Source organism: Pongo abelii, chromosome 22 (assembly GCF_028885655.2).
Source record: "Pongo abelii isolate AG06213 chromosome 22, NHGRI_mPonAbe1-v2.0_pri, whole genome shotgun sequence".
NCBI lineage: Eukaryota > Metazoa > Chordata > Mammalia > Primates > Hominidae > Pongo > Pongo abelii.
This window is the reverse complement of record NC_072007.2, coordinates 35,425,180-35,448,669: the sequence shown is the minus strand read 5'-3', so window position 1 is coordinate 35,448,669 and position 23,490 is coordinate 35,425,180. Positions and strand designations below refer to the sequence as shown.

Sequence of the window (23,490 nt, the reverse complement as noted above, 5' to 3'; positions counted from 1 at the left end):
ATTAGGAAGTGACCCAAAGGAGTGAACACACCACTTAATTGGCTTAATTGGCTTATTTGTTGGTAAATTATGGCTGCGCAGCAGAGAAATCATTGGAAAAATGGGTCAGATATCTTGCAAGGGAGAACTGCTTTTCAGTAAGACTGGAATTGCTGCCTATTAGAATGGAACAGTCAGAGATGTTCCTGAGAACGAAACAGTCAGAGATGAACACTTCAGCTCCACACTTAAAGCATAATGCATTCCCAACAGCAGTTTTGAGTTGTGTGCCTTGTTTGCATTTGGCTGACTGTGCTGATTCAGTCTATCCCCATCCCTTTCTCTTCAATATAATTAAATCAATTTTTTTTGCGCTGAGTCTGTGATGACTCGGTGTGGCTGTGTTAGCAGCCAGTGGAAATGCTTTGTTCACTACATTTCATGCTGGTTCTCTTTCTATTAACAAAAATGAAATTTTCAGGTCTCATTACAAGATTACACTTGTGATAGAATTAAAGATTGTTGATCCTTTTTAGCCAGTTTTCCTCTTGGGGGCTGCCACCCTGAAAACTAGTTCTAAACCACAATTTCTCCAGAAATGCATTTTTTCCTCTGCCCACCAAGAAAAGGCATCACAGTGTATCACTGAACTTGGCAAAGAAGGTAAACAATGTACAAATAAATTCTTTGAAATAAATAAAAGAATCTTATGAATAAAGTATATAACCACCTCAAAATACATATGAACTACATGACATTAACTGGGACTCTAGGGATGTGAATGTTTGAGATTTCTGTGAAATGGTAAAAGATGCCTTTCAACTTTGTAAAACAATGATTTGTTTTTTTCCTTTTGAGTACTGAAGATGCAAGCATACTTTCTTTTAAGTGGTGTAGGGATTCGTTTTCTTCTCCCATGTAACGAAACAATCCTCCAGAAAAACTAAAGCATTGCTTATTTATTTATTTTGACCACATATGTTGAGTTGTCAGTACACTTTTTTCATGGCTTATCAAAGGTTTCAGGAGTCTATGACTAACAGATATCCTAACAAATGCAAATATACAAACTGTTTATTTATCAGACAGGTTTGATTGAAGCAGTATTTTTGTTGGACATATTCTTTGTGGTATATTAAAGAATGTAGTTGAATCAAATAAAATGCTTGAAGAGTTCATGCATACAAACATGTTTGGAGAAGTGATATTACTTAATGGAACTTTTTAAATGTATTTGATAATTTTGAAGAAGAATGTTAACTTCAAAATTCTATTTTTAGCAAGTGAGTTATTTTTCTTAAAAAGCATAAATTATAGTTCTAAGACTCCCTGTTAGGTGGAAGAGCTCTGGGCTAAGTTTTCCTGGCTTTGCCCTGTCCCCTTCATTTCTCATTTCTGTGAGAGTGTAAAGTAATGCATTAAATAAATAAAAATATGATTAACATTTGCCATGTGTATTGACTTTCATATAATACAACATGTTTGTTCTCATAATGAGTCTGTAAGGCAGGTGAGAAGTAAGGCTGGAGTGGCCGAACAATTAGGTCAAAGTCACATGGTATTAAATTTTGCAGAAGTGAAATTCGAATTTAGTTTTGTGTCATGTCAAAATCCATGCTGTATTTTCCTCTCTACATTAAATTTCCATTCATGTTCAATTCCATGAGCCAATGAATCCTTTAAAAACTAGAAGGATTTTTTAAAAAAGAAATTGCTTTTATTTAAAAATGTCTGTGTGTGGTTATTCTAAAAACTTCCCATCATTTCCCAAAGAATCAAAGTATGATTTTTTTTTTCAAGTCTACATTTTTTTTCAAGTCTACTTTACAAATTACAGGTAAGACATCTTAAATTGCCAACGTTTGACCATATTTTACCAAAAAAAAATGGCAATTTCATGTAGTTCAATCTGATAGAAGTATAGACAAGCAAACATAAAGGGAACAGAATTCTCATTTCAAAGCTGGTAGCATAGAGAAGCTTTACTTTGGTCTTGTTGACACTGAAGACACACATAATAAACTGGGATTATGACAATCTCTCTCTTTTGTCTTGCTCCTTGACTTTGGATTCTAACCTGGCTTTCTCTGCTGGTTGTAAGTTGTAAGTAAGTTGGTCAACAAACTTCATTTGGCTTCATCGGGGTATGGACATTGAAAAGAAGTGTAGAACAAATATTTTTGGAATAATGGTGGAGGAGCGTGATTGAGTAATTACAGAAGTTTCTAGTTCAGTTCTTATTTATCATGCACTTTGCAGTGTGACATTGCAGCTTCTTTTCTCAAGAGGTGAAGCCTATTTTCCTTCTTGGATTTAGGCTAGCCTTGTAACTTGCTTTGTTTAAAAGAAGGTGGCAGAATTGCACTGGTCCAATTCTAGGTCTAGGCCTCAGGCAGCCTTTCAAGCTTCTGTTCCCTCTGTTCCTAGCTGCTATGAGAGAGAGCCCACAGCAGCCTTCTGGATGCCAAGAGTCATGAGGCCCTGTCGCTCCTGTTGCCTCAATCATTCACCTGACATAAGAGTGAAGATATATTAGAACAGCCAGGCCCCAGCTGACCTGCACAAACATAAGCAGAACCACCCAGCCGACCTACAGATTCTTAAACAACAGTGGCTATTATTTTAAACCACTTATTGCTGAGATTGTTTGTTACACAGCAGTAGTTAATTGATAACCAGGATTAAGAAGCAGAATTGCTTAGCATTGCATAAGGTAGCAGAAAAGAGTGGAGCCAGCCTCTGGGAAGTGTAATGGGAAAGTAGAGAGAAGAGACAAAATTTATGACTGGAAACTAAGGAGCAGGTGAACTGGAGATAGAGCTCAGCTAATTACTGTGTGTGTGCATTGTTAATTCTGAAGACTAAGATAGTCAAAAATAAGTATGCATATTTAAAATGACAAAAAGTAACATCTAAGATTCAGTAAAAATTGCCAAAGAATATTAGTATTGGACAAAAATGTTTGGCTTTCTCCTTAATTGAAAAAAAAAGCACTCCTTGCCTATTACGGGAATTTAAGTGGCCTGGCCTTAAGTTTCCTGCTATTTCCTGCCATCAGTTGTTTGAAATGGCTGAATAAAATAAGTCATTTTGTTTTGGCATATGAGCATTATGTTACTACTCTTTTTAGCTGAAATGAGCAGTGGAAAATAGCATTTCTGTGAAGTTGGTCTTTAAAATATGCATGACTGTTCCAAACAGCAAGCTAATTTTCAAGTTCATCAGATGTGTATTTATATGGTGAATGTATCTGTCACATAAACATTTTGTCAATCACCGCCTTCCTTCTGTTCTGACACAGTATGCTGGAGCACTGTCTAAAATGTGATGAATGTTGTACTTGCTCCAAGTGAGAATTAATTATGGCAATGACAAGAGTGCTACAAAAGCTGCCCGTACTCTAGGACAATGTTGCATTAACAGAAGCAATCATTGAAGCTTCAAATTTAGAAAAATGAGTTAGCAATTAATTTAGCAAACCCTTTGTTTGGCTCTTAAATTAGTTTATCCTTTGAACGAAAATTTGCCTAAATCAACTCCCAACATAAATACTGTTCTTGAACTTAAGGCCTGAAACTGATCATAATGGGAGAAATGATCATGAGTCCAATGACAAAACCAGTTATTCTGCTCCTTGTCTGTATTTTTCTTTGAGACTTATTTTTCTTAAAAAAAATCGTAATGACATTGAGATAGGTTAAGAACATGGGGATAGTTCAAAAAGGATTTGAAATGGATTTAGCCTTTAGATTTGATCCACACAATTTGAACAGAAATAATGATAAACTAAAATATTTGATACATTTGCAGCATGATATTTTAAAACACTTAATATGTCTAGATCTTTACATTTTCTTCTATCTTTTGCTCTTAAGGACTTATATGCTCCTGCAGGATGTTATTGTAAAGAGGATAACAGTTTGTGAATACAACTATGTGTAGACAGAATAGAACAAGTCGGCCAAAGATGAAAAACACCCAAACTTGGCAATTTAAAAATGAATTTAAAATGACTATGGAATGTTAAAATTGCATCCCCAGAGGTCTCACTATAAAGTGGCTACTTGAGTGTTGCACAAACACACTTGAGAATAGCTGTCATTCATCAGACTCTTTATAGATAGCACTGAATTGTTTTATATAATAGTGGTAATACATAGCATGTAAAAAGCCCTTATGTGTTAAGCATTTTGCTGACATTTGTCTCACAAAGTTCTCCAATTTTTTTTCAAGTCTACATAACAAATTATAGGTGAGCCATCTTAAATTGCCAACATTTGACCATATTTTACCCAAAAATGGCAATTTCCTGTAGTTCAATCTAATAGAAATGTAGACAAGCAAACATAAAAGTGAACAGATTTCTCTACAACTCCCCAACAAAAACTAATTAATGCTTTAATAATACCAGAGTCCTAAAGGATGCTAGGTCTACTACTAGGTTAAAAGGAAGAGAAGAAAGACTGAGCATGGTGGCTCTCACCTGTAATACTAGCACTTTGGGAGGCCAAGATGGGAGGTTTGCTTGATCCTGGGAGTTCGAGACCAGCATGGGCAACCTAGTGAGACCCTGTCTCTACCGAAAAAAAAATTAGCTGGCTGTGGTGGTGCATGCCTGTAGTCTCTGCTACTCAGGAGGCTGAGATGAGGGGATCCCTTGAGCCCAGGAGGTCGAGGCTGCAGTGAGCCAAGATCATGCCACTGCATGCCAGCCCGAGTGACAGAATGAGACCCTGTCTTAACAAAAAAAAAAAAAAAAGGAAGAAAAGCAAATCAAAATTTAAAAGATAACAAGCCCGACTCAGTAAAAATGTGAAATGGAAAGAGTATATATAGCTTTCTGACCCTGTGAAAGAAAGAATGGCTACAGAATTAGCAGGCAAACAGATGGTCAGATGTAGACACAAATGATAAAATACACTCCAGTATAAATCAATACACAAATCTACAAATAAGATACTGTGATGGGAAATATGGAGGCAGAGAAACCCAGCATAATGCCCTCTAAAAAGCATTTACAAATAACCTACCAATCTGTCTCATTGCCCTATACACCATGATCATCACCAAGGCTTGTGTTGTTCTATTTAAGAGAAATATATATTTTATTATTACTTCATTGAATTATATGAAGCATCTGAGAGCTATTATTTTATCCATTTGGAAATAACACACCATATGTACATATTACCGTTTTTTTTTAATAAAGAGTAAAATTAAGTATAAGGATGACAATAAGGTATTTCCCAAACTTGAAATTATGTCTACTCTGTGTGAAATTAAGAAAAGTAGCAGCTATTGTGAAGACCTTAGAACATCTCCTAGGACTGAAACCACCATTTTCTGGGAAGAAAATGGGATGTAACTGTTGCTTATTTTTCCTAAACAAAGTAAATCAAGTTTTTTGTGTTCTTTCCAAAAACAGGCTGTATTACTACAACAGGGAAAGAGAACATATACTGTCTACTGACTGTCTTTAATAGGAACTCTGTTTGGAGATTACATCTGTTTGCTTCTATTTTTATATAAAATTGAGTGAAATCTGCCCTTCCTGGTCCATAGAGCCCTAAGGTACATGAGTCATCAAGACCAAAACTTATGCTTTATTCAGAGGATTAAGATCAGCCGCAGATAAAATCCTCTGTTGCTTGCCCACCCCCATCCTCAAAGCCAGCTCTGCAGCTTAGGCCTGGCACCTTCTCTGACCAAATCTGCTACCTTCAGATGACATCCAGGCATTGGCCTGGCACTGCATTTGGCAAATTATGTAAAAGTTGAGTTGCATGTTTGCCTTTTTGTGTCTCTAAAATTTTGTCTCATTCTGAAAATAGAAGTATAAGTATGATATGGTCTGGACAGATAAAATAGCTCAAGTTTGACAAATGCGCAGTACATGAATTAACTTTTGTATCGCTATCAAACACTTGAGGAGTATGCAAAATTTTGTATGCATTTACTATATTTGTTTTTCTGGGAAAATGATCTGTAATGTTATTATATCTTTAAGGGTATCTGAGATATAAAATCAATTAAGAACTACTGATACAATACAAAAATTCAACCATCTACAGAAAAATTCCAAAATAATTACTAATAAAAAGATATAGTATTTCAAGGTACAGCAAGAATGCATTTAGTCAGAGAAGATCTATAAAAATTAAACCTCAACCAAACCAACAAATTAAAAATACCCCAAATTTAATACATTGCATTATTCTCTATTTGAAAGAAAATTGAGGACTGATTTTGAAAGTAAAATACAATAATAACTTTTCAGTAGGCCTCTAATATTTGAGTCAGAAAGAAGGCTCTGACTCAGAAACCCAAGAATCTGCCTATAAAAAGTTACATTTGGTGGTCAATGCCTGAGGAAATCAACATAAAGATCACACAGCTCATTCTAATTTCTCTGTGTCCATACTCATCAAACAATCTTTTGATAACAATTTGTCTTTCAGGGTAGATATTTATGCACACAGGTAAACAATATACTACATAGTGGATATGAGAATTTGCTTTCCTTAGTAGTTGAAATTCTCAATGCAAATGATCAAGTTGGCATCTGGCTTACATATCCTTCCATGAATTTGGTTAGTATCAGTCCTATTTCGAAGGTGATATTTTTCTGTTTCAGCCCACTCTGCTTGAAGCACAAATTCCTCAAAGACACAGTAAGTCCAGAATACCATATGGAACAAATAAAATGTTCAGGGTCTAATACTTAGTATTAAAAATGCTAACCTAAAAATTTTTCTGCTTTGGAAAGAATGATGCAGTCATGGAAAAATTATTCATCAAGAAAATCTTGTCAATAGCTTTTTTAAAGTTTAGAATATGCATACAATTCACAATTCTCAGTCAGCTCCTCATATTTTAAAGGGTCCTCAGAAGTCGAAGGTGTTTTAATGGATTAATGCATGGATTAAAATCTGGAAACTGTTCTTCTTGCACACTAAATTTTCTTGTAATTCAGCAACAAACATTTAAGGTGATTTGTCAGAGTTATCTTAAGCTTTACAAGGCCCTGAAGATGTAGAAAATGCCGGCTCATTCGGGTGCCCCGATATTCCAGGAAGTGCTCTTTATCTGAAGAAAAATTTTCTAGGAAATTAGATGTTAATGAAGAATGTGGTTCTACACAGGACAGTGTGTGAAGTTAACAAGGACAGATTAGCCTCAGGGTAGAGCAAATCTGACCTGGGAGCAGGAAGCCAATCACTGCGACATCTGCATGACAGCAGGGGACTCCAGACAACATCATATAGGCCTTAGCATTTACATATTGTTCATGGTCAATATACCATTTTAAAGATACTTTCTTAGATTTGAAAGGGAGGTTAATAACATAACGAGGTTCAAGTAAGATTAAAAAATAGACCCAGGAGGCGGAGGTTGCAGGGAGCCAAGACTGTGCCATTGCACTCCAGCCTAGGGAACAGAGCAAGACTCTGTCTCAAAATAAAAAACAAAAAAAGATTAAAAAACAGAGTAGTATTTCGTAATTACAAAAAAATAAAATTTATTATCGTACTTGTGTGTATGTTTTTACAACATGGTCTGATTCTTGATACATATCATCAGTCACTTACCGTAATATGAAAGGAGTAAGAGCATCTAAGAGGAATGCCAACTTGATACCACTACAGTTAAAGTGAATCATAAAAGTGTTGACATTTTTTAAACAGGGAGATTTATGGCAAATTTGATTCGCTTGTTCAGTATTTTAATACTTATACGTTAGTTTCTTAATACCTGTCTCATAATACATCTGAGACAAAGCTACTTGGGGGCGATTATTTTGTTTATGTGAACTCTGTCTAAGAAAAGAAACTGGTTATCTAAAACCTTGACTTGAGAACAGACTTATGTAAAGTTTTTGGAGGTAAATGATCTATCAGTTCCAATTGCAAGAAGCAATAAGGAGAACATTTTTTGCACTTCGTATATATTAATGGTGTGGTGCGGCTATAGTGAAGTGGGAGAATGAATGTTTTTTATGGTCATGACCTGGTGCTTTCCTGATTGCCTGCTTCATTTTGAAATTGTGTTCTGTTTCATACTTTAGAGTCAGTGTTGCCGAGGGCATCGTGAGTGGTAAGGGAATGATTATTTCCTGTTTCAAAAATGAACATATGAGAAGTATTGGGGAAATGGACAGGAAATTAGCATCTTCTGGAATAAAGTGAAAAACAAAATGAATGATTGATATATAATTAGAGAGCAGAGATGATTCACTAATCATTCATTTATTTACTCAGGTAGTGCATAAATATGAACTTGACACCGGTACCTTTATTATTAATACATACATTAGTCCAGGTCATTCACTCAACTACTTCACAAATACATATTGAGTTTTTACTGTGTGATGTGATTGCATAATTTGTATTGTAAACCTCTAGAGAATATCCTCATACTGCAACACCTGTAACATCAGCACATATGGTTTTGTGTTTTAAGAAGATAACAATGATAATGATTATAATGATAGAAAATAGTGAAAAAATCCTCTTAAAGTATAATGTTGAAGAATGACACAGAAAAGAGAGTGAAAAATAAAGCTCTATATTATTTTTCAGGAGAAGGAATGATTACCACTGAGGTAAGATCATGCAGAAGTATAGAAATACTTTGTGTTATCTTTAAAAACTTGCTAGTATAATCTTAAAAGCTGCAAAATAATCCATTATATGTCTGTGCCACAATTTACTTAGTCATTTCCTTATTGATCACAATATAACATATATCTTGGGGTATAAATATTTGCCAGTTTCACCTTTAACTCAGCATACATTCTCAGAAGTGGAACTTTGGCTCAAAGGGCATGGTTAATTTTATGGCTCTTTAGATATAACATCTCACTGATTTCTAGATATTTGCACCTCTTGGTACTCAAACCAGCAGTGTATGGTGAAAATTAATATAGACTTGAGTGACTAAGAAGGAAAAAGAAAAGTCACACCTAGTATATACCTACTGCCCCAGACACAATGCTTTCACACATGTTACATTATTTAAATATCACAGCTGCTTTGTGGAACATTTTGTGGTTGAAGTTAAGACTCGAAAAATAGCTTGAATGGTGCATACATTTGGAAAAGGTGAAAAGAATGAGAAAGTACCTTCCAGATGGCAGAAACTCCTGGAACAAGAAGTTGTGAACAAATATAGTCTTGTGGTCTTTGAGGTGACCTCAAAATAGCATCCCTACTTTTTCTGTGTGTTCTGACCCAACTGAAAAGTAAGACAGCAGTAAAGCACAGAGGAACAAAATGTCCCTTGTGTGGTCAAGGGTTTTCTAAAACTAAAATCCCCAAATGAGTCAGCAAAGATAAGTGTTCCCACTCCATCCCAGTCCACTCCACTACCACTTCACATAGGGGCAGGGCCCTTTGAAATTTAAGGTATGGGATAAAAGAGGAAAAAGTATGTGCTCTGCAGGTAGCAGAAAGGAGCTGGACTGTGGCTCGCTGATTACTCCTTCTAATCTCAGCAATCAATACATTATTCCTCATTGTAAGGAAAAGGAATGAGCAAAAGGGTGAGGAAAGGCTGGGATTCTTGTAGCTAGAAGAGTTCCCTTCATGTGGAAGGCAAAATCAGGAGTGGGGAAAAAGTAGTTGCCATTCTACCACTGGGGAACTTGAGGAATTATGCAAAGACTGGTCTGGCTAATGTTCATGTCAGGAATGACTAGAGGGTTGAGTTGTGGACCATTTTAAGCGCCACAGTAAGGGATCAGCTTCTGTCTTTGGGTGCCTCTGGTGATTACTGAACAGTAGAGATACAACATAGTTTTCCATCTCTTTTGTATTATAATTGTCTCTTTAAAATTCTCAGCTTGTTGAATTCCATGCTAATGGAGTGTTTTATTTTATTTTACTTTACTTTTTTTAAGGTCGGGGGTACATGTACAAGATGTGCAGGTTTGTTACACAGGTAAACATGTGCCATGGTGGTTTGCTGCACCTATCAACTCATCACCTGGGTATTAAGCCCAGCATGCATTTCACTCTTTTCTCTAATGCTTTTTTTCCTGCTCCCCTTATAGGCCCCAGGGTGTGTTGTTCCCCTCCTTGTGTCCATATGTTCTCATTGTTCAGCTCCCACTTATAAGTGAGAACACGTGGTGTTTGGCTTTCTGTTCCTGTGTTAGTTTGCTGAGGATAGTGGCTTCTAGCTTCATCCATGTCCTTGCAAAGGACATGATCTTGGTCCTTTTTATGGCTGCATAGTATTCCGTTGTGTATACGTACCATATTTTCTTTATCTAGTCTATCACTGATGGGCATTTGGATTGATTCCATGTCTTTGCTATTGTGAGTAGTGCTGCAATGAACATATGCGTGCATGTGTCTTTATAATGGAATGATTTATATTCCTTTGGATATATACCCAATAATAGGATTGCTGGGTCAAGTGGTATTTCCAGTTCTAAATCGTTGAGGAATCACCACATTGTCTTCCACAACGGTTGAACTAATTTACATTCCCACTAACAGTGTAAAAGCTTTCCTATTTCTCCTCAACCTTGCCAGCATCTGTCCTTTCTTGACAGAGTGAGACTCAATCTCAAAAACAAACAAACAAAAAGCAAAAAATAATGGAGTGTTTTAAGTAAACATTCTAGTTTATGCAAGGTCTTAAGTAAACATTCTAGTTTGTCTTGGACTGGGTCCTGCCTCAGGTGGCATTCTGTCTTCCGCTATGATCTGCTTCTGTGGGCCAAAATCAACAAAACAACAATTGGCAATAAAAGAATTCCACTATAGAGGTTATTCTAAAGATATGGTTCAGAATTATGAATAGTTAGTGGCCACAGACAAGGAAAAATTACAAATTTAATCATTAGCGTGAGGTAGCAGGGTGCTTCTTGCAACAAACCATTACTCATTTGGTCATTACTGATCTTCCCCTCCGAAAAGAGATAATTCTAAAGAGAATTCAGTTTGCCTGTCATGTACAGTTCACAGATCACAAGTTACAGATGATGCCTTCTGGGAAGAGCATCTGAGTAGGAGAACGATGTTGGCTCCAGAAATCAAAAGGAAATGATGAATTTTCTTTGACTTTTTAGTTAAAGTATAAAGCTGCCCTCAGCAGCAAATGGCTTCACATAGGTGCCCCTTAAAGGGTCAGATATAGATTCTGTTCCAATTTATGTCTGTAATAGCTGTAAAATGTTAAGACATAGTCTTTATTGCCATGGACAATCACCTGTGCTTTATGGCTTTGTTACAACCTAAACATCACCCCCAAGCCCTGGACTCTTCGCATTCTGTGAAGCAGGTCCACTGTGCACTGGCTAACAACTTGTTCGAGTCCAGTGAGACAAAATGTTCTTGTATGCAACAAGCTGCATGGAGCGGGTTTATTACTTACAGATGGGCAGCAAGGGATAACAGAAACCAAGGACTCATTGAGAGTCAGTCGCTCAAGGCTCAGGAAAGCTGCCTGGGATGGATGGAGTCTTGAGTGCATATGCCCTGCTTGCATTGCGCATGAGGAAGCCTGAAAAGCTGCCTCTGCAGGATTATACACTTCAGGGTCATGTGACTTGCTGTGATAAAGCATCGAAGGACATCCTGTTCAAGGGTGGGAGACTGGAACAGAGCCCAGGATGTTCTGGCCAGTTTCCTTCTACCTCAAGATGTTGCATTCCTTGCACGTTCTATGGTTATTCTTGAGAACTGCAAGTGAGAAAATGGGGAGAACTGGGTCTGTCCAAGGCTACCTGAAGAACTGTCTTACAAGTTCCTGTAGATAATCAGGACAATGCATTCATTAGCCATATGTTTTACAACATTATTGTTGAGTATGTTTGAGAATAATATTTTCCCCAGTACATTAAAGAATGTTGCTCTGAATCCTTGGGATTTATGAATGTGAACCATGAAAGCCCAGGGGCTCCTGCATGGAGTTAGTCTTCCTGCTATTCGTTTGGGTGGATGCAAATGGTTCAATGGAGCTCAGTCTTGAGTTTTTCTCAGTATGGCCAGCTGGAAGGAGAAGTGGCTATGAGTGCTTATAGCTGCCTCACTGTGCTCAAATGAAGCTCCCTGTCTTCTCCCCAGGCAGATGCTCTTCAGTAGAGGATATGTCTGTCTACATCTGGCATTTTCACAGTGTCATTTACATTCTCCTCACAGTAGAAATTTTCATCTGCTGTCTTCCCAGTATTTTCCAGAGCCACTCTTGGGATTCAGTCCATATTTCCAGAAATCCCTCAGTGACAACTGCTCTTTATCCCAGAATATAAAGTGATGTGTGGTTTGTAAATATAACGTTCACAATTTGCTACAAAATGCAGCATTTTCCTACTCCTCCTCATTTTCATCCTCCTCCTCTTTCTTCTGGTGAAAGAAGTAACAAAAATAACCACACTTCTTTTCATCTTGGCACATTCTTAAAGATTATTTTCCCAGCCTTGCTAAGGAAATGGCAGACTTTGGATGCACTGTTTTAATATGAGAAAGGGAGGATATTACTGATGATGTAAACCCCGGCTCTTAAAATATTTTTTAAAGCATTTTGTCAACCAGGTTGCTTAAAGGATTTTTTTCTATATTTGTGAAAAAACAGGTATATAGTTACAGAAACTATGACTGCCTGAGAAAGAAGCCCAACATGTACTCTTATTTTTGTTTAGGACAGTTAAACTCCAAAATGTTTTTAGTTGTATTTCACTTAATGGCGGGGAGACAATGCCGGCACTTGATTTTATATCCATCACATGAGAAAATCTGAAGGCAATTAAGCACTGAATTTTCCCATTGTACTGCAGTTACAGGAACACCTGTGTTACCTAGCTGTGCACTGAGCCCCGTGAAATGCAATGTTCCAGAGCTGTCAAAATGTCTTATTTCTTGCCTTTAATTCAGGGACCTAATTGTGGTCAATCTAGCTATTATGTTGCGCTATGCTTCATTTATAAGCATACAGCAGAAAGGCTAATAATTTTGGATTTAACTCAAAGGGGTCTTGTAAACATCCACCTAGCTCTATGTACCTTTCTTTAAATATGACTTATGGTATATTTGCTAAAGAAAAATGGGGTCTTTTGTAATATAAAAATAATCCTTAAATCATGAGGATGCTTGAGCAGAGCATGTTAATCTGGACTCAAATCCATGGTCTTTGATATATCTCAGCTCTGAGGTCTCAGTTATGTAGTTTGAGCTCTGTCCAAATACAAGGATGGAATGTGAACTTTGTTTGCTGGCTGCCATGATATAGTTGCAATATCTGACATTGTTTTTTTGAATCCCAAATCAGATCATGTGACCTAGAAAGACTATTGTCTGTTAGATGAAATTATTTATATGGCCAATTTAGAAAGGTAGCTATTTTTAGATTAGATATTCAATATACAGATATTAGTTCAGATATTTTAAAATTACCTATTTAATAAATTAGTTTTACTGAAATGAATAAAATGCCTAAGAATCAACACTCTCCTGGGAAACCTCCTAAGAAATAGGATGTTGTAATGTATTAGTCTGTTCTCATGCCACTAATAAAGACATACCTGAGACTCGGTAATTTATAAAGGAAAGAGGTCTAATTGACTCACAGTTCAGCATGGTTGGGAAGGCCTCAGGAAACTTATAATCATGGTGGAAGGGGAGGCAAACACGCCCTTCCTCACATGGTGGCAGCAAGGAGAAGTGCCGAGCAAAAGGGGGAAAAGCCTCTTATAAAACCATCAGATCTCATGAGAACTCTTTGACTATCAGGAGAACAGCATGAGGGTAACCACCCCCATGATTCTGTTACCTCCCACTGGGTCTCTCTTATGACATGTGGGGATTATGGGAACTATAATTCAAGATGAGATTTGTGTGGGGACACAGCCAAACCATATCATTTTATTTCCACATTTAATAGCTCTCTTGAAGAGGGTTAAGAAGAAAATGACATCAATTGGTAAATTAGCAATAAAGCCAGATGCCATAAAGATAAATATTTATGGACAAGAACAATTTATTCCTACAATATAAGGGTGAGATAACAAAAATTTCCAATATATTTAAATGTGAAGGTAAAGGAGAAAACTAATTTTATCCTATAAATAGGGGCTGCAAGAGTATTTCAGGAAACTTAACAGAATAGAAGCAAGGAGACTGTTACTAACAATACTGTAAATAAATTAAATAGGAATAAAACAAAACCCAGCAAGGGAAATTGTATGGGAGTTAGCTAAAGACAGAAATAGTAGTAGTATTATCAATTTTTGTATTACCAATTTTATTCAACTTAGTTTTAAACACTTTCTCATCATTGAACACTCATTTATTGATTGACTACTATCTGCCATTTAATGTTCTTGGTGATAAGAATATGATGGTGACCAAGATGGGAAATTTGTGTTTTCAGAGAAACTGTATTCTAATAAAGAGAGAGATGATAATAAGATAATAATGAGTGCCTTATGGAAGTGATGAGGGCCATGATGAAAAGTAACACAGAATGATAATGTGGGGAATGCACTTTAGAAAGCATGACCAGAAAGGCCTCCTCTTTGATGTGACAATTAAGTATATAGACCCAACCAAAGTGAGGGAGTGAGCCATGAATATAATTGGGGGAAGTATTTTCAAGAAAAAGAGATGGTGAACACAGAGGCCCAGAACTAGGAGTGAACTTTATTTGTCTAGAAATAGCAACAAAGCCAGTGTAGTCTTCACTGTGAGCAAGAGAGGTAGGGAATGAGCTTAATGAGGTACAGGATGGGAGAAAGGTACATGTGGACCATTACGGGCCGTAAGAAGACTTTGTATTTTATTTTATGTTTAATGGGAAGGGCAGTCTGGGGACATAATATGATTTTATTTGTATTTTTAAAAGATCACACTGGCTGCTATAGAAAGGGAAGAGTAGAAGCAAGGAGATCAATTGGGGGTTATTGTGGAAAAGTAGAGATGGTTGTGGTAAGAGTGGTCAGACTTTGTGTGCCTTGCGTATTTATCTATCTATCTACACAACACAGACATATATATGTGATTGGGAAGAGGGTCAAATCTGGAATCCTGTTTTGGACAGCTTATAGTTAGTTATCAATTAGGTATCCACGCTTAAATGCAGAGCAGGCAATTGTACATATGATTCTGCATCTCAGAGGCAAATTTGGGATTGAAGATATAAATGTAGGTATTTAAAGCCAAGGACTACATGAGACCATCTGGAAAATGAGAGTGTGTAGGAAAGAGGAGAGAGAGGGATATAGACTGAGCTCTGGGATACACCAATATTTAGAGGACAGGGAGAAGACAAAGGGCTAGCAAAGAAGACTGAGAAGGAAAAGGCAGGCAAGTAGAAGGAAAGAGTGCTGAGAGTGGCGTGTCTGACACAAAGCGGAGACAATAGGCCAAGAGGAGGGAGCATTCAACTGCATACGATGCTGCTGAGGGTCAAGAAAGGTGAGGATTAAGAAGTATTTAAAGTAAACCAGGGAGGTTTGGATATTCTTGATGAGAGGGGTTTCATGCAGCAGTAGGGATGAAATCCTGATTAGAGTAGTTTTAAGAGAGAATGGGGGCCGGGCATGGTGGTTCACATCTGTATCCTAGCACTTTAGGAGGCTGAGGTGGGCAGAGATCGAGACCATCCTGGCCAACATGGTGAAACCCCATCTCTACTAAAAATACAAAAACAAAACAAAACAAAACAGAAAACAAACATTAGCTGGGCTTGGTGGCACACGCCTGTAGTCCCAGCTACTCGGGAGGCTGAGGCAGGAGAATAGCTTGAACCTGAGAGGCAAAGGTTGCAAGGTTGCGGTGAGCCAAGATCGTGCCACCGCACTCCAGCCTGGCAACAGAGCGAGACTCTGTCTCAAAAAAAGAAAAAAAAAAGGTAATGGGAAGAAAAGTGGACACAGTAATGTTTGGGGATAGCTGGAAGAGCTTTGGTGGATATTTTATAAATGTTCAGATTTTTATAAATATTCGATATTTGGTAGATATTTTATAACTATCTTATGAAATATTGATATTTTCTTATTAAAATATGAATCAAAGTTATCACTTAAAAATTAGAAAGGTGAGATGTTGGAGAATAGATATGTCTGTATGCAATAATCGTCTGAAAGACTAGGGAGAGACGAACTGAAGAAATGAAATGGGATTGCCAGGCAGTATTGAAAATCCATGTCATATGTTTAAAGAAATTGCGTAGATTTTTTCATTTATGTTTAGTTACCAATGGATCAGATAAGCTACCAAATTCATTAAGTGAAAATCAAAGCAACATTAAATATTAGGAAAAAGAAACAAATTTACTTTAAAAACATGTATATATTCCTAGAAAATTAAAAAAATTAAAACTATTAAAATTAGTGAATGAGGTTACAATACTGCTGTCTATGTGATAAATACATAAAAATATTAGTCCTTTCTTTATACCAGTAATAAGCTTTAAAATATGAAAAGGAAATTAAGTTACATTTGAAGAACCAACAAGAACTATGAAATCCCCAGGAAAATGTTAAAGTTCCTAACATAAGGAAACCTCTAAAATTCTCAGAAAGGACAAAAAACGTGACCTGAATTAGACCATGTATCTTAGATGGGAAGACTTGCGTGATCAAGATAGCAATATTTTAAAATCCAAATACACATTTAATGAAATTTAAATTAATATTCTAATTTGTCAAATTCCACTTAATAAATGGTTCCACGATTTTCAGTAAGCACCCCCAGGTATCTTTGAATATAAGTAATAGAAGCTATTTTTGACCATAAATTCCCATGATCTATATCTATACATCTATATCTATATTTGTATCTATATCATCTACCTATATTGATATAGATATGTATGTATAGATAATATAAATATACATATTTCTTTTTATGTAAATGTAGAAAAACATCTAGGAAGATAAAAAATTATAGATTAATTATTCCTGGCAACAGAGGACTGAAATAAACATTTTGTATTTGTATATTTCCAAATAGGTTAGAGTTCATTATTTTGTGATGTTCTGTTTTTAATAAATTAAAATTGTTCTATGAACAATGTTTTAAAAAGAAAACAAATTTCATGAAGGATTAAATAAAAGGGGAGGAGCTGAGGGATTTCTTGTCCAGCAATCTTCTGCTTAGGTTGTCCTTGTCATGAAAAATATTTCTCTATCTTTTGGCTATTTTGTACTTTACTTATGGGGGTAATTACCTTTCCATTCCTAGTAGGAGAACCAGCAGAAGAACAAGACCTGAAAAGGGGATCAGGAAGGCAAGTTTTGATCTTTCATGTTTGTTTCCAGGATGAGCTGGTTATACAGCAACACAACATGTCATTTTTTCTATATTTGAGTTTATCCAAAGGGGCAAGATAGACAAATGCCCTTTATCACTGCTGGTGTGGGGCCAATGAACAGTAAATATTTATAAATTTTCCATTCTCTTACTGTTTGTTAAATCTTGAATTTAATTCTTATCATTTAAGGAAGGAGGCATATTTATTTATTTATTCAAATTTTAAAATGTAGAAAATGAGGTATTTCAAAGATACAAAATTGTGTATTATAAATGTTTATCTGCCTACTCATATGATTACTTATTTTAATGGCAAGTGATGATGATGGAGTAGAGAAGTAACTTTTCATTCGGAAAGCAATGTATTTAAATAAAAAGCAAGTAATTTAAATATTTTAAAATATTAGGTAAATTATAGTATAAATGTTATGTAGCTTCACATAAATGGAGAAAATGGTACAAAAATTACCCTCACACATTGCTCTCACATTGCCTATGCATACCCCTTGTGAGGGCACATTGTTCTGTAACTGTGCTTATGTGTTTGTCACTTCAGCTATCTGAAGGGCAGAGACTGAGTCTTCTTTATTTATTTATTTATTTTTTTAACCTGGAACAGAGTTTGCAAATAGTGAGATTTTTAAGACTTAATTAATTAATGTTTAATATTTTGATGACTGTAAGTACAGTCATTGGAATAAAAATGTTTATTCTGTTCACTGACATAGATCTTAGGGAAATTTGATGCTTAGAAGATTAATAATAGCAACGCGTATATTGAATTTTAACATATTTCAACCCTTTTGTGTATGGTTTGCCAATGTTCTAGAAATGCTGTGGATTGTTAGAAAAGTTAGTCTATAAGTTTAATAAATTATTTTACAAAATCACCGTTATATTAGAAAGATAATTTCTCACCCTTCTTATATTTTTTAAACGTATTTCTATTCTTAGGTTTAGCTCCAAATTCACTTAAAAATGTCTCAGTTAAAACAAAGCCGACTGGGGCCCTGTACTTACATGATGCACTGTTTCTGTTGCCCTCTCATCAGGGGGAGCTAATGTCCTATTAGAAATATAAGTTAAATTAAGGCATCAATATTCTCCAGTTTTTTTTTTATGAAGCTATGTTGCAGTTATAACACTGAATCAGAAATTTTGTAATTTGGAGAAACTGATTCATATCGAGATTGAAGATATGTTATTGGCTTTATTTGCACCATTTATTGATTGACAAGTTGAACTCTCTAAATGAATAAATTGGAAAATTGAGTAAATTGAAGTACTTTGTGAGAACATTATGTGTTTACCTTAAATTTCCTAATACCATGGAAAATTTCAGCTGCATGTTCTTTGCAAAGATGAATTTTGAAAGTAGCACCTAAACATCATGTTATTATGCTGATTATGGGATTAAAGTCTCTTATGCTGTAATGAAAGAAACACTCAAATATCTTTTAACTGTAGGACATGATTCAGCCAGAAATAAAGTTAAATCCATGGAACAGAGAGATGATAGAAATTATACAAAATACTTATATAACTAAATAAAGTATTAATAAAATGTTCTAAGTCCAACTAAAAAGACGCTTACTGTGTCAGTGGACTTACTTTATGTTGGATCAGTCTTCCCTATTAAGCTTGTCATTTTCTTTTTTTTCTTAAAATGTGTTCATTTATGCCTCTTTCCATTTGCTAGTATACAGTAAGAGACAAGATGAGTCTAGAGTCATTCTTAAAAACATGTGTTGGGTTAAAACAAATAGTTAGTAGGTCTGTAAAGTGGTTATTTGAGTTAAAAAAAAAAAAAGACTAACTCACTGTCATTTAAATCTTCAGGGGGGTCCCCACGGCGCTCTGGATGAGCATCAAGCATCACAAGGAGCCCTGTCCCCATTCTGCCCACCTCTTTTTCCTCTCTCTACCAACCCCCTTCCACTGGGGCTTCAGCTGATTAGTATTTTCTTTTTACCCAAATACTTCCCACTCTCTATTGCCAAAAGCATTTGTACCTATTTTTCCTTCATGGAGTGCTTCTGTCCTATTTTTACCTGGTCAATTCCTTTTTAACATAGAAGACACTTCCTCTAGGAGTCTCCTCTCATTGGTATAGTCCTAGTTAGAGTGCCCTGCACTGGACACTCCTAGATACACTGTGTTTCTACAGCTGCAGCACTCACTGCTTAAAGGAATACTGATTGTTTCTTTACTCCTCTGACTTTCTCTCGTGACTTCATGTTCTTAGACAGGAAGAATAATGCCATTTGTTTTTCTACTGATCCCCAGTAGCAAGCACACTCAATGTCTAGCATTTAGAAGGCTCTCAGTAAATATGTATTGAATGAATGAATGAATGAATGAATGCATTTAACTCATTATAACAACTTCTGAAACGGTTTTAATCATAGTTACAAGTGCATTAGTTTACTTGACAATGTACTTAATACTTGCTATAATTATGCATAGTAGTAAAGGGTTTAGAGACAGTTGTGTATCTCTTTTGTAGACTTTAGTTTTTATTTAATGGCTCACTGATACTGTTTTTTGAAGTAGAAAGAAAGAAAAAATCTCAAACACTACCATTTGCCTCATATTAGTAGTCAATATTAAATTAGTAAAATGAGGCCATACCTCATCACAATTCACACACTTTTGTAGTTTGACATGTAGAGTCTAGTTACCTGAATATATCTAACAGATCTCATTCCCAAAAGCTTTCCCTCACACAGGTAATCCCCTAGCTTGGCTCCCCAAGCACTTTGATAGAGCAAAGCTTTAATACAGTTACTTTTCAAACTTATAATGGATGAGATGAATTCTATTTTTAAAATAAGGCTTTTATTACAATTTTTATTGTACGAATTTCTCTTTATAATAAAGAGAAGGGACATTTTTATGGAGATTTTTTAAAGAGGGAAGGGAACTGAGAGGCCTACGATCACTCTGCGGCATAGTAGGAAACGGTGTGAAAGACCACTTGGGTACCCATAATCTAATTTTATATTTAATGGTGTTGTTTTGACATGACCTTCCTCATATTAATTTCTTACTTCTAACATAAAAAATTAATTTCCCAAATACTTTGATTTTTATGGAAAACAAACTTAGACTGAAAAGTCCTAGTGCTTACTTGCCCTTATCTTTTGGGCAAAACAGGAGCAAAAAGTGTAAGCCCCATTTAAAAAATTAACTAGTTTGAATAATTTCTTTGTCTTTACTGATGGAAACCTCTCCCCTGGAAGCAGCATTAACTTAGACCCCAGGGCCTCTGTTCATTTAAATCTGCTCCACATTGCATAGCATTATTGCCCTCAACATATACTGATTACCTCACCTCTCTCAGCATTCCTGTCCATTTATATCTCCTCTACACTACATCCTTGGCTTATACTGGGACTGTCTTGCCTCCTAAATGTACTCTGTCTTGATGGAACACACAACACATTGGCAGAAAATTTTGGTTGCATATGGGGAGGTCAGTTTGAATTCCTGCATCTCTTGCAAGTTTCCTTTAAAACTTGTCATCTTCATCTTGCATGGTGATACATTATGGTGGAACATGATTAATAGGAATAAGTAGTATAAATTAATTGAGCTTTTCATAGGTACTATTTTTTCAGTATACAACAAAAATGTATTATAAAACTATAATAATTATGGGACTTTAATTTTGTTGATCTTAATTTTGTATTCTCCTATTAAATCATAGGCTCATTGTTCCTATTGAAAAAGATTATTCTATTTTAATGATCAAGAAAGCAATGGATAGTGCCAGAAAACCAGTCATTGCAACTTTATTTCCAATGGACGGCAATGACTACCTATTAAGAATTGGAATATTCTCAGTTGAAATAAAACCTTATACTGGCAAGCATGAAGTGTTTAAAATGGTTTGTACTGAGTGTTTAGTATATTAAGTCCTTGTTATTAGATAATTGCTATTTTGATAAAATATATATATATTTTTAAAGGACCCAGGATACTAATTTTCTACACTGATGTATTAAACAGAGGAGCATTTCTTGAGCTGTGCTTCAGGGAACACTAGTGTCCTGAGAACTACTAAAAGCTGACTTGGGAAAAAAGTGCTCCTTGGCCAAATTAGATTGTTAAATGTTGCAAGCTAATTCACTGCCTTAACAATTTACAATATGCAATAGCATTTTCGAGGCCCCAAGAGCAACTGAATTAAAGAAATCTGTTTAACAGTGTTTAACCTATTATTTCCTAAACTTATTTTAGAAAATTTTAATATTCTTAATAGTCAAATATTATATAAAGTCAGAAAACCACACAAAACAAATACACAGCTTAATGAACTGTAAGACGTACATCCTTGTAACCATCATCCAGGTCAAGAGGTTAAACATCCCCAGCCATTTCACATACTTTCCATGGGCCCTCCAGCACGGTGAAACCTCACCACTGCCACTCCCAACAAAAGTAACCACTATTTGGGCTTCTTGGTAATTTATTGCTTACATTTATTTTCCACACAAATGCCACTGTAATTTAGGTTTTTTTTAATATGTATATCTAAGCATTTTAAAACCTAGTTTATTTTCTCTCTCACAATTTCTCTTTCTCCATCTGTCCCCATATGTATATGTTTGCTGATTTCTTCTTCCTATTGTAGTGTTACATGTACCTCTGTCCTCTGGTTTTTCTACTTATTGAACTAGAAGTTTAATGAGATTCAGGCTTAGTTATTTGGCAAGCTGGCTTCATAGATGGCAACATTTTCTTCCATCAGGAGAAACTTAATGATTGATTGCCTTCCTTTTCGTGACGCTAGCAGTCACTGATAGACTCAATGACTGGATCCATTAATTCATCAGGGTTACAAGATGATGACTGGATTCTCTAAGTTATCCTTGATTTATTAGTTGGAATACTTGTGTAAAGAAAAAATTCACTTCATTAACTCTCTGGTTATCCAACGTTGTGTAGTTACAATAGGAAAGGCAAAGTTAATGCCAGATTCCTTTCCCCTCACTACTTTTCAAAACAAAGGGTTGTTTTCTTAGCAAGTGTTTTTCCACAAGTGACCTTTTTAACATATTTTGTGTGTTTTGACTCACTGAAGGTGGGTTCACCGAAACCTCCACCTCCCAAATTCAAGCAATTCTAATGCCTCAGCCTCGCAAGTAACCGGGCTTACAGGCACGCACCACCATGCCTGGCTAATTTTGTATCTTTAGTAGAGGCAGGGTTTCACCATGTTGGGCAGGCTGACCTCAACTCCTGACCTCAAGTGATCCGCCCGCCTTGGCCTCCCAAAGTGCTGAGATTACAGGCGTGAGCCACTGTGCCCGGCCTCCCTGTGGCTTCTTAATAAAACCTTAATAATCTTTGCAATTTCCTTGCTATCTGGTATGACAAAATGTTTCAAGTTTATCTTTTACAGTGTTGGTGTCTTTATTGGGAATAGTATTTTAAGAACACAATGTGAAAATTAGGGATGCTTGTTGCTACTGAATCAATCATTATTTCTGAGTATTTTCAGTTTGTAAATATGAAATAGTTTATGAATTCATATAGATACCTCCAATTCTTTATTCAGGGATCATTTACTTGATTTAAAGTTTTTAGTATTTGTGCTGTTTTCTTGCTTGCTCTTTTCCCCCTTTTGGTGAATCCTGCTATATGGTTAATCTTTTTTGTCTTGACTTTGTCTCTTTCTATTAAAACCTTTCATCTCTTCATTTCTTTTTGATTTTAAATGTTTTTCTCCATTTAATCTTTCATTTTTCTTAAAATATTATGTTTTGTGCTTATTCTTACGTTATTGTTTTTATTTCAGAATTTTTTTTTGTTAAAAGAAAACTTAAGACAAATTAAATTTGATGGAGTTTAACTGAGGAAAAAAAAGGAGAAATGATTCGCGAATCAGGCAGCCTCCTGAATCACAGCAGATTCGGAGACTCCAGGGGTGCCTGTGGTCAGAACAAATTTACAGACCAAAAAAATCAACCTAAGTTAGGTTTTCAATCTTGTCTGCCTGTTAAGCTACATTATGACTCATCCACAAGGACTCAAATACAGAAGTACAAAGTCCTTCTTAAACCATATTTAGTTCGCTTTAACACTTTTATTTATATTTTTTCCCCCAGAGATTTATCACCTCACCTCTGCATTTCTCTATTCTGATGTATGTTATTCCTACACCTCTTGACTCATTTCTTAAGGTCTCTGATGTCTTTGCCTCATTTAAAAATTCCTATTCTGTTTATCTCTTTTGAAGGCTTATCTT

The 23,490-nt window shown here is 35.8% G+C and overlaps 1 long non-coding RNA gene across 1 annotated transcript; it reads right to left on the bottom strand.

Annotated features, from left to right (window-relative positions):
* Positions 1 to 1,938: 1,938 nt before the first annotated feature.
* On the bottom strand, positions 1,939 to 15,809 carry LOC129052431 (uncharacterized). The gene is made up of 3 exons (XR_008517461.1): positions 13,553 to 15,809; positions 4,463 to 4,712; positions 1,939 to 2,489 (listed from the first exon to the last, which is right to left on the bottom strand). It is a non-coding gene; the product is annotated as an uncharacterized LOC129052431 (long non-coding RNA).
* Between the last annotated feature and the right edge of the window lie 7,681 nt (positions 15,810 to 23,490).